Source organism: Macaca mulatta, chromosome 9, assembly GCF_049350105.2.
Source record: "Macaca mulatta isolate MMU2019108-1 chromosome 9, T2T-MMU8v2.0, whole genome shotgun sequence".
Lineage (NCBI taxonomy): Eukaryota > Metazoa > Chordata > Mammalia > Primates > Cercopithecidae > Macaca > Macaca mulatta.
Window position 1 is genome coordinate 9,529,652 of NC_133414.1, and position 10,022 is coordinate 9,539,673.

Genomic DNA, 10,022 nt, shown 5'->3' on the forward strand with positions numbered 1-10,022 from the left:
GCGATTCTCCTGCCTCAGCCTCCTGAGTAGCTGGGGTTACAGGTGCGTGCTACCACACCCCGCTAATTTGTGACACATTTAAACACACACACACACACACACACCCTTTTCCTAGTACTTTAGAACGTATTTAACCTGTGGCTTTGGGAGTAGACATTTTTCAACATTAAGAATGAATTTATTGGCCGGGTATGGTAATCCCAGCACTTCCGGGAGGCCGAGGTGGGCGGATTACAAGGTCAGGAGTTCGAGACCAGCCTGGCCAACATGGTGAACCCCATCTCTACTAAAAATACAAAAATTAGCTGGGCATGGTGGCGGGAGCCTGTAATCCCAGCTACTTGGAAGGCTGAGGCAGGAGAATCGCTTGAACCTGGGAGGTGGAGGTTGCAGTGAGCCAAGATTGCACCATTGCACTCCAGCCTGGGTAACAAGAATGAAACTCTGTCTCAAAAAAAAAAAAAAAAAAAAAAAAAAGAATGAATTTATTTTAATATTCTTTTTATTAACTAAAACATCATTTCACCCAGGACCTCCATTTACTGGTGGCAAATCTGGTTAACTTCAGAGGCCCAGTAATCACTTCTTCCATCAAAATTGATTAGTCTGCAGGTTCAGGAAGATTATAAGGTCGGGTCAAACCCCTCCCTCCTCCCGAGTGTTTTAGCAAAGATAAAATTCAAATGATGTTTTTACTAAAAATGATTGCCTTCTTTTAAAAGATGGTGTTAAAGATAACAGTGTCGTAATACGTTTTTCGACAGCACAGAAGTTTGCTCTCTTCGTAACTGGATTCATGGAACAGCTGGCTCCACTGTGCTCTGAGACTCATTCTGGGGAGGTTCTGGGCATAGCAGGCCTCTCACTCTGTCACTCTATCTCATTAAAGGAATGACATGTCTTAGTAGACATCATTTTCAAACAGCAACAACAAAATAAACAAACGACTTACCTCCTCAGCCTTTTTTTTTTTTTTTTTTTTTGACAGAGTCTCACTCCGTTGCCCAGGCTGGAGTGCAGTGGTGCAACCTTGGCCTCTTGCAACCTCTGCCTCTCAGGTTCAAGCAATTCTCCTGCCTCAGCCTCCTGAGTAACTGGGATTACAGGCGCCTACCGCCACACCCAGCTAATTTTTGTATTTTTAGTAGAAATAAGGGCTCACCATGTTGGCCAGGCTGTTTTCGAACTCCTGACCTCAAGTGATCTGCCCACCTCAGCCTCCCAGAGTGCTGTGATTACAGGTGTGAGCCATTGTGCCCCACCTCTCCTCAGCTTTTAAAAATCAATCTTTAATCAGCAATCGGGGCCGGGCATGGTGGCTCACGCCTGTAATCCCAGCACTTTGGGAGGCTGAAGTGGGTGGATCACTTGAGGTCAGGAGTTCAAGACCAGCCTGACCAATATGGTGAAATCCTGTCTCTACTAAAAATACAAAAATTGGGCCAGGCCCGGTGGCTCACGCCTGTAATCCTAGCACTTTGGGAGTCTGAGACCGGCGGATCACAAAGTCAGGTGTTCAAGACCAGCCTGGCCAGCATGGTGAAACCCCATCTTTACTAAAAATACAAAAATTAGTCGGGCGTGGTGGGGCCTGCCTGTAATCCCAGCTACTCGGGAGGCTGAGGCAGAAGAATCGCCTGAACCCAGGAGACGGAGGTTGCAGTGAGCCAAAATCATGCCACTGCACTCCAACCTGGGTGACAAAGCAAGACTCCATCTCAAAAAAAAAAAAAAAAAAAAAAAAAAAAAAAAAAAAATCAGCAATCCGTTTGGGGTAAGACTTCACTTCCCACACATTGCAGGGACAAGCACCTCTGGCTCGCATATGCCTCACAAATGTTAAAAAGCATATTTTTATATTTATACCTGTTTCTAGTTGCTAGAAAAACATTTGCATTAATTTCTCAAGGTGCTGCCAATCCTTTGAAGACTTGTTTATAAAATGCCATTCTTAAACTGGCTCAGGTTCCATGTGATGGGAACATAGCATACCCTGAAAAAGCATCAAGGGCCAGTCTGGTTCAGAGGTTCAGCTGATGGTTTAAAATTATTAAGAGAGGCTGGATGCAGTGGCTCACACCTGTAATCCCAGCACTTTGGGAGGTCAAGGCGGGAGGATCCCTTGAACCCATGAGTTCAAGACCAGCCTAAGCAATGTAGAAAGATTGTCTCTACAAAAAAATTAAAAAGTAGCCAGGCATGGTGGTGAATGCCTGTAGTCCCCGCTATTCAGGAGGCTGAGGTGGGAGGATGGCTTGAGCCCAGGAGGTCGAGGCTGCAGTGAGCAGTGATCGCACCACTACACTCCAGCCTGGGTGACACAAAGAAATCAAGTTTCAAAAAAAAATAATAAAAATAAAAGTATTAACAGAAAAGCAGATGTTGGTGAACAAGAACATGTATAGTCACACTCAGAAAATACTTCTTCCTCATTCAGAAAAGCTAAAATCATAGGCCCCCTTTCTAGCCCTTTAAATAAAGTTCACCATTCCAGGAGTATTTATCATGGTTAGTGGTTGCCATCAGTCATGAAAAGTTAACAAAGACCTATTGGGTTTATCTATAGGCAGCTAAACAAACATATCTTGCTCTTCTGTTATCTTCTTGTTAACAAAGCCCTATCAGGATGTTCTAAACATCAGCATTTACTGCATAGTGGCCCTTTATCTAGGATGATATATAGAGAGCTCATCAATTAGCTGGAGGGTTTGTAGATACCTGCCATATATTCATGAGAGCGCGCTGCCCTCTTTTCTCTCTCCCATCACGGACAGGTGCCTGGTGGTGTGGTTTCCCAGGTGGCGTCTCTGCCCACCTTCTGGGCTTTGCTTTGTCCCCCTTGCCATAGGGAAACTGTCAGGGTACGTTTGGTCCAGGCAAGTCTGTGACTTTGAAACAAAGTCAATGAGCAGGACTGTTCTTCTCATCACACATACACAACCCCATAGGACCACGCGGTCTTCTCGAAAAAACCCAGAGAAACACAGCCTCAGTGTCATGAAGCATTCTGCGAAAAACAATGTTACCGTATAGTTTTACAAAATTTGAAACACCAAGACAAACACTGGGTGTGTGGATGAGGGAAGGGCAGACGCTAGTTCCCAGAATGGCATCGAGAATGTATAAGTTCTTTTTCAGAAACAGGGTCTCGCGCTGTTGCCCAGGCTGGAGTGCAATGGCACAATCACAGCTCACTGCAGCCTCAGACTTCTGGACTCAAGGAATCCTCCCACCTCAGCCTCCCTAGCAGCTAGTAGCTAGTACTACAGGCACATGCCATGTACCTGGCTGATTTTTAAATTTTTCATAGAGATGGGACCTTGGTGTGTTTCCCAGGCTGTTCTCAAACTCCTGGGCTCAAGCAATCCTCCCTCCTTGGCCTCCCAAAGCACTGGGATTACAGGTGTGAGCCACTGCACCTGCCCTAGAATCTCTACCTCCTTAACTCATTCTGAGCATGCTGCTCTTCTGCATAAAGCCCATCCCTGGGTCCCCACAGCCCACAGGATAAAGGCACTTTGCTTGACTTATGAAGTAAATCACCGTGGCACGGATCTGCCTCCCTCACTTGTCCTCTACTCAGGGCACACCACATTCTTAGGGTCTGCCACACTCTCCCTTCTTCTGCCCTGTGCCACTGCCCCTTTCTTTTCCCTCCTGGAACCCTCTTTGTCCCTGCTGTGCTCTGTAAGCTCCTTGGCCTCCTCTGTAGGCCAGACCACTCTTGCCCCTTTGGTGGAACATTTGAGGGCACCTCCTGCCACTCTCTCTCTCTGGGCTCACACATCATTGGGCCAGACTTCTCACATAGTTATTGATCTATTTGTCTTTCTCGCCACTCTACCTGGGGGGCATCTTGAGGACAGAGAAAGTTGCCTACTTGGTAGTCTCAGAGCTTGGCAGGGGCCTATTGAACACCATCATGAAGGAAGGAGAGGATCATGAATGAATAGATATCAGCGCTCTTGAATCTACTCATATGCCTAGGTGTACACTGAGATCTGCTGGAAGGAAAGAAGGAAATCCAAGGAGTGGTGGTGAGAGCTGGGGCTGTGGACACAGAGACTGTGTCACTTGTAAAAAAAAAAAAAAAAAAATGCAGGGGCAGGGGTCGGGGGCGAGATCCACCTGTCTTAGAGGATGTTTCTCGTATTGGGTGAGATGATGCTTGTAACCTACTTCGTTTATGATGAATGCAGTTACTGTCATTCTATAATAATATGATTGGCCAAGCATGGTAGCTCATGCCTGTAATCCCAGCACTTTGGGAAGCCAAGGCAGGTGAATCGCCTGAGGTCAAGAGTTTGAGACCACCCTGGCTAGCATGGCAAAACCCTGTCTGTACTAAAAATACAAAAATTAGCCAGGCGTGGTGGTGAGGCTGAGGCAGGAGAATCGCTTGAACCCAGGAGGCAGAGGTTGCAGTGAGCTGAGATTGTGCCGCTGCACCCAGCCTGGATGACAGAGTGAGACTCCATCACAAACAAACAAACAAACAAACAAACTATATATATATATGTGTGTATATATATATGTGTATATATATATATAATATTACGCCCTTTGGTGCAAGAGCCTAAGCTTCCAGTAATTTGGGTGGTCTTTTCTTGTAAGACAGGATTTCCATCAGTTTGGTTTCCCCTGAGATGGTGACTCAGTTTGGTGAAGGATCCTGGCACAGTGGCTCACACTGTAATCCCAGCACTTTGCTACTTTCTTTGGTGCACATGGGAGGAGAGAGAGCTGAAATCTTCTCATTTAGCTGAAAGCCAGACATGTTTTCTGTCATGAGTCTATTAACAGAGGAGAGACCTGCATCGAAGCCATTCATCTCAGGCCAAGAGTGGTGGGTCCTGTCTGTAATCCCAGCACTTCCGTAGGCTGAGGCCAGGAGTTCAACATGAGCCTGGGCAACATAGCAAGACCCCATCGCTACAAAAAAATGTTAAAAATAAAAAATATTAGCCGGGTCTTGGTGGCGTATACCTGTAAGTCCCAACTACTCAAGAAGCTGAGGTGAGAGAATTGCTTGAGCCCAGGAGGTTGAGGCTGCAGTGAGCCATGATTGCGCCACTGGATTCCAGCCTGAGTAACAGAGCAAGACCCTGTCTCAAACAAACCAAAACAAGACACACTAACAAAAAACCCCACAAAATGCAGATTGATCAGATCTAAAGCTGACAAGAAATACTTCAGGTGACCAGAGTCCTAATATTTCTATTTTGGCCTGGGTGCGGTGGCTCACACCTGTAATCCCAGCACTTTGAGAGGCAGAGGCGGGTGGACCACCTGAGGTCAGGAGTGTGAGACCAGCCTGACCAATATGATGAAACCCTGTCTCTACTAAAAACACAAAAATTAGCCGGGTGTGGTGGCATGAGCCTGTAATCCCAGCTACTTAGGAGGCTGAGACAGGACATTTGCTTGAACCAGGAAAGTGGAGGTTGTGGTGAACCAAGATTGTACCATTGCACTCCAGCCTGGGCGATAAGAGTGAAACTCCATTTCAAAAAAATAAAATAAAATAAAATAAAATAAAATAAAATAAAATAAAATAAAAAATTATAGTTTTACCTCCATTTACCTGTAAACTTAAATTCCACTGGAAAGCACGGTGGGGGCACTCCAACACCCTCCTAGATCTGTGGCTTCTCTCCAAAGGCCACCCTCACCCAGGCCCAGGTAGCCAGACCCTCTGACTTAGGCTTTGTCAAAAGCAGTGAGGAATTTGGCATTGCTTTGACCCTCGGAACCCCAGCAGCCCACTCTTTCTGTTTCCTCCTAGCCCCACATCCAGCTCCCAACCCGCACTCCAAGGGCTTGGGGGCTTCTTTTAAAAAAGCTGGGTCAGACACCAACACACCCCACTAGTCCCTGCGCCAACCAGTGCAGCCAGCACCACCCCTCTGCTCTCTCCGCCCTGGTCTGGAGGCTCTAGAAGCCGGCACCCCAAGGCGATGCGTTGTTTTCTGGTTTATTTTCTTGGGAACGGTTGTAGATGTGGGAAGGAGAGCAGCCTGCTGACTCCCAGGACAAGGCTCGCCTCCTCCCTTTTCCTCCCAACTCGCCGGCTCTAGGCCACTGCCTCTGGGGTGGGGCGCCGCGAAGGAGGCCCTGGGGATCTACCCCCAGCTCTTCTGAGTTCCCAGCTGGCAGGCGACTACGTTTCTATGGAGGAACTCAGGGTTCCCAAACTCTTAGGGTAGGACCAGGATGGGATCGCCCTGTGCACGTGGCATCCCCTCCGCCTGCAGGGTCACCACAGCCCAGGTGACGGACAGTCCCGGGCTTGGGGAGGAGGCTGATCCCTGGAGCTCTCAGGAGTCCTTCCACCTGCCACCTAGGAGCCCAGTTCGCATCTCTACCGCGCCACACGTCTAGATCAGCCCAGCTCCAGTCCCAGCCGGTGTCTGCGGAGCCTCAGCCAGCTCTGTGGCTTGGTCCTGGCTCGCGGGTGGCACGCAGACAAGCGACCGGGGTGGCCCGGAGAGGTCGTGCCCCTAGCTGCGAGACGACGAGACAGCAGGGCGCTCCGGGGCTGCAGCGGCGTCGAAGGCCGTCCCTGGGGGCGGGGGGCTGGCACGAAGGGGACCCTCCCGGGTCAAGTTCACAGAGGCGAGAGGGGCCTGGGCTTGGCCCCAGAGCCCCAGGAGGCCCCCTGCTCCCATAAAAAAACAAAGACGGGGGCGGCGGAGGGTGTGGAAGGGAAGAAATTGAAAAGGGAGTGTGGGCGACTGAGGAAAGCTGGAGGGGAAATAGGGGCCTTGGTCACCAGTGGCCTATGTTCATAACTGCCCTTTGGTTTTGGTGGCCTTGCAGGCCGGGAATCGAGTCTGCCATGTTCGCTTTCAGACTGGCCTCTTGGCAAGCTCTTGGTTGACTGTCCCCAGATGTTCCGGGGACCCCCCCCCACCACACACACACACCCTCCCGCCCCAACCCTCCGCAGAGAAGCCGAGGACCACATCCATCCACTTCCCAGGAACCCGCCCCCACCAGCAGGCCCTGTTTCCTGGACAAACTGGGGGAAGAAACCTAAGAACCTCGCGCTCCCGGCAGGTGGCTTTCTGCAGAGCCAGGGCTGCCAGCGCGGCCTGGTGGCGCCTGGGGACCCGGCCTGGCGTCCGCGGGCGCCCGAGGAGGGCTTGGCGTCGGCGGGGGTTGGGGGGGGGGCGGCAGATCCGAAGCAGGGAACGGGAAAAGCGGCGTTGCGGGAGGGTTGGTGGGGGGGGGGGGCTCTGAGGAAGTGGGACAAAAGGCTTTATTTCAGAAGGTACGCCAGGAAAGGGGCGTGGGTCACCAAGTCCCGCGCAACAGAGGTGGCGAGGCCTGGAAGCCAGGGTCCCTTCTGCCTACAGACGTGGCCACCGCTTCTTCTCGTCCTGAAGGTCCCAGCCATCCCGAGGTGGTCAGAGACGACCCCGACGGGCGGATCGGGCAGTGGAGAGACCGGTGGCCTTTGCGCCTGCCGTGTCGCTGTGTCAATGACCGTGACACTCAGGGCGATCCTTACCAACACAGAACAGGACAACGATACCTCCCGCCCCCCCCCCCCGCCCCCGTACAAGTGCAAACTAGTTTCTGTGTTGGGGAAAAAAAGCGAATAAAAGTTTAATAAACGTGTGCTGTGTTGTGGATGACTTTGTGACGACCTCTGTTGCAAATGGCCTATGCATGCGGAATAATGGTCTCCTTGCAGAGAGGGAAATAGCTTAGTGCTATCATCGTTGCCTCGGTAACCATCAGAGTCCCCATCTAGCAAGAGAGAAATGAGTTATGAAAAGGCTTGAGTGAAGAAGGGATTAACACATGATCCCAGGGACAGTGTGTCAATCAAAATCAACTGAGAAATTACACTGCTCTATTTGAGAATTTCTCCGGAACCTGCATGGTAGTGGAGTTGGGTGCGTATTTTTTTTCCTCTCTCTCTTTTTTTAATTTGAGAAAGAAGGGGAAAGTATCATCGTGATTATTCTTCATGACTATCATTGAGAATTACACTGAGGGAGGGAAGGGATCACAAAAAGGAGGGGTATTTAAGGAGACAGGTGCCCCCACCCCAGCCCAGCACATCTGGGCACCTCGCCTCGCTCTTGCGCCCCTCTCGGTCCCTCCCTGCGGTACCTCCTGCCTCGGGGGGGATCTCTGTTCCGCAGCCCGAGTCCTCCCCGGCATCCAACTGCGGGGCACGCGCCCGTTGCTCGGCCCCAAAGGGACCCGGAGCTGCGCCCCGGGGGCGCAGAAGGTGCGGGGAGAGGGGATGAGGCAGGACAGTGAGCGGCCGGTCCTTGGCAGCAAACCCTGTAGGTGTCCCCTGCCTTGGTTGTCTTGATGTTCCGCTCAGAGCTGGGGAAATACATCGAACCTGGTGCACACCCCTCCCCCAGGTTGCAACACAACCGCCCCCGCCAAACACACACACGCCCAAGCACGCAGACCTTGCACACGTGACATGGGGGTCTCAACAATAAAGAAAAAAAAGACCTTACGGCGCGAAGAAGCGGGTTTTGGTTAATCGATTTCAAACACGACTGTGGTGAGGCTCAGTGACCCCCTCCGCGCAGAGGCTGAGTCCGCTCTTACTTCCGCTCTGGCGCTTGAGTCAGGAATTTTGACATAAACCTCAATCCGCTTCCCCCCCACACCTACCCCTGGAGAGGGTGTACCCCTTTTCCAGCCCCCCCCCCCAAAAAAGAGAGAGATGATTCTCTTTTGGAAATACCTGAGAAGCACAAGATTCTGGAAGGGACGCATAAGGACCTGGGTCTGCTGGAATAGGAGAACGGGGGCCTCCCTGGGGGGTGACCCCGGGATAACCACTGGGTCCCAGCTGCTGAGCACTGGGGTTCGGCTGGAGGTGGGGAAGCTCAGTGGCTCTCTCTGCCCGGGTTTCTGGCCGGCCCCAAGGGCCAGGCTGGGGGTGGCACCAGGTGCCCAGGTTGACAGGGGTCGGGATAGCAGAACCCGCACTCCCTGTTTGCCCAAAGCCCACAGCCTGCTCTTTTTCCCAACAGGAAGAGACCTCGCCATTTTCTTGTCAATTCCCTCCATTAGCAGATGGGGAAACTGAGGCCTGGAGATGACGAAATGACTAACCACCCATGGACAGGGACGAGGTTAGAGCCCAATTTTCTAAACTTCGGTTTCTAAACTTCGGTTTAGAAAATTGGCCCTATTTAAAAGACAGCAAAAGTTTTAAGGAAACTTTTCTCAAACTGAGAGCCTTAAGTTTGCCCGGGGAGGGGCCAGGGCTGGAGAAGGGGGCTGGCTTGTGGCTCAGGCCACCCTCTTCTCTGGGTGTCCAGCGCTCCCCTCTGCCACTTCATTCATTCATTCATTCATTTATTCCGTCACCCTCCCTCCGCCGCCTCCCCTTCCCCGCGGAGTCTCACACAGGTTTCCAGTCCTGAGGCCCCAATGGTTAACTCAATCGCCCTGACCCCGGCGCTATTTGATATTTGCCTCCTTGACACTCATTTAGGAGCTCGCAGCGGTAACGCAGACATTGGACAAGTCCAGCCTGAAACCGAAGCCTCTTGAAAGGGGGGAGACGGGGAGAACCTGATAGCTGGAAACTCGTTTTCTCCAAAGGCTTTCGGGACATTTTAGCCCGGCTCCGGGTCCGCGGAGCGCCAGGGCGCCGCCAGTGCGGGTGTAAACGTTAAATGTTAGCTATTTGTTCCAATGATTGGCATGAAAATCGACTCTTTCTTGTCTTCTTTTTTTCCTCCTTCTCCCTCTTTCCTTTCCTTTCTCCCTCTCCCCCTCCGCATTCCCACAAATACTAATCCAACCAGTGGCTCCTCCAATGCTCCTTCCCCTCCTACCAGGCGCCACCCAAGTCCGAAAAACTCCCGATCTGGAGAAAAATAAGAAAACAACAATGACAATCCGGCCGCAGCCGGGGCCGCGGGGAGGGGGCGGTGGGGGAACCTCTCCTGGTTTTGCTCCGCTCCTGGAGGCGACCCCATTCATCTGCCACCGACTCACTGCCTCCTCTTCTTCAGTTTCTTGTATCATTT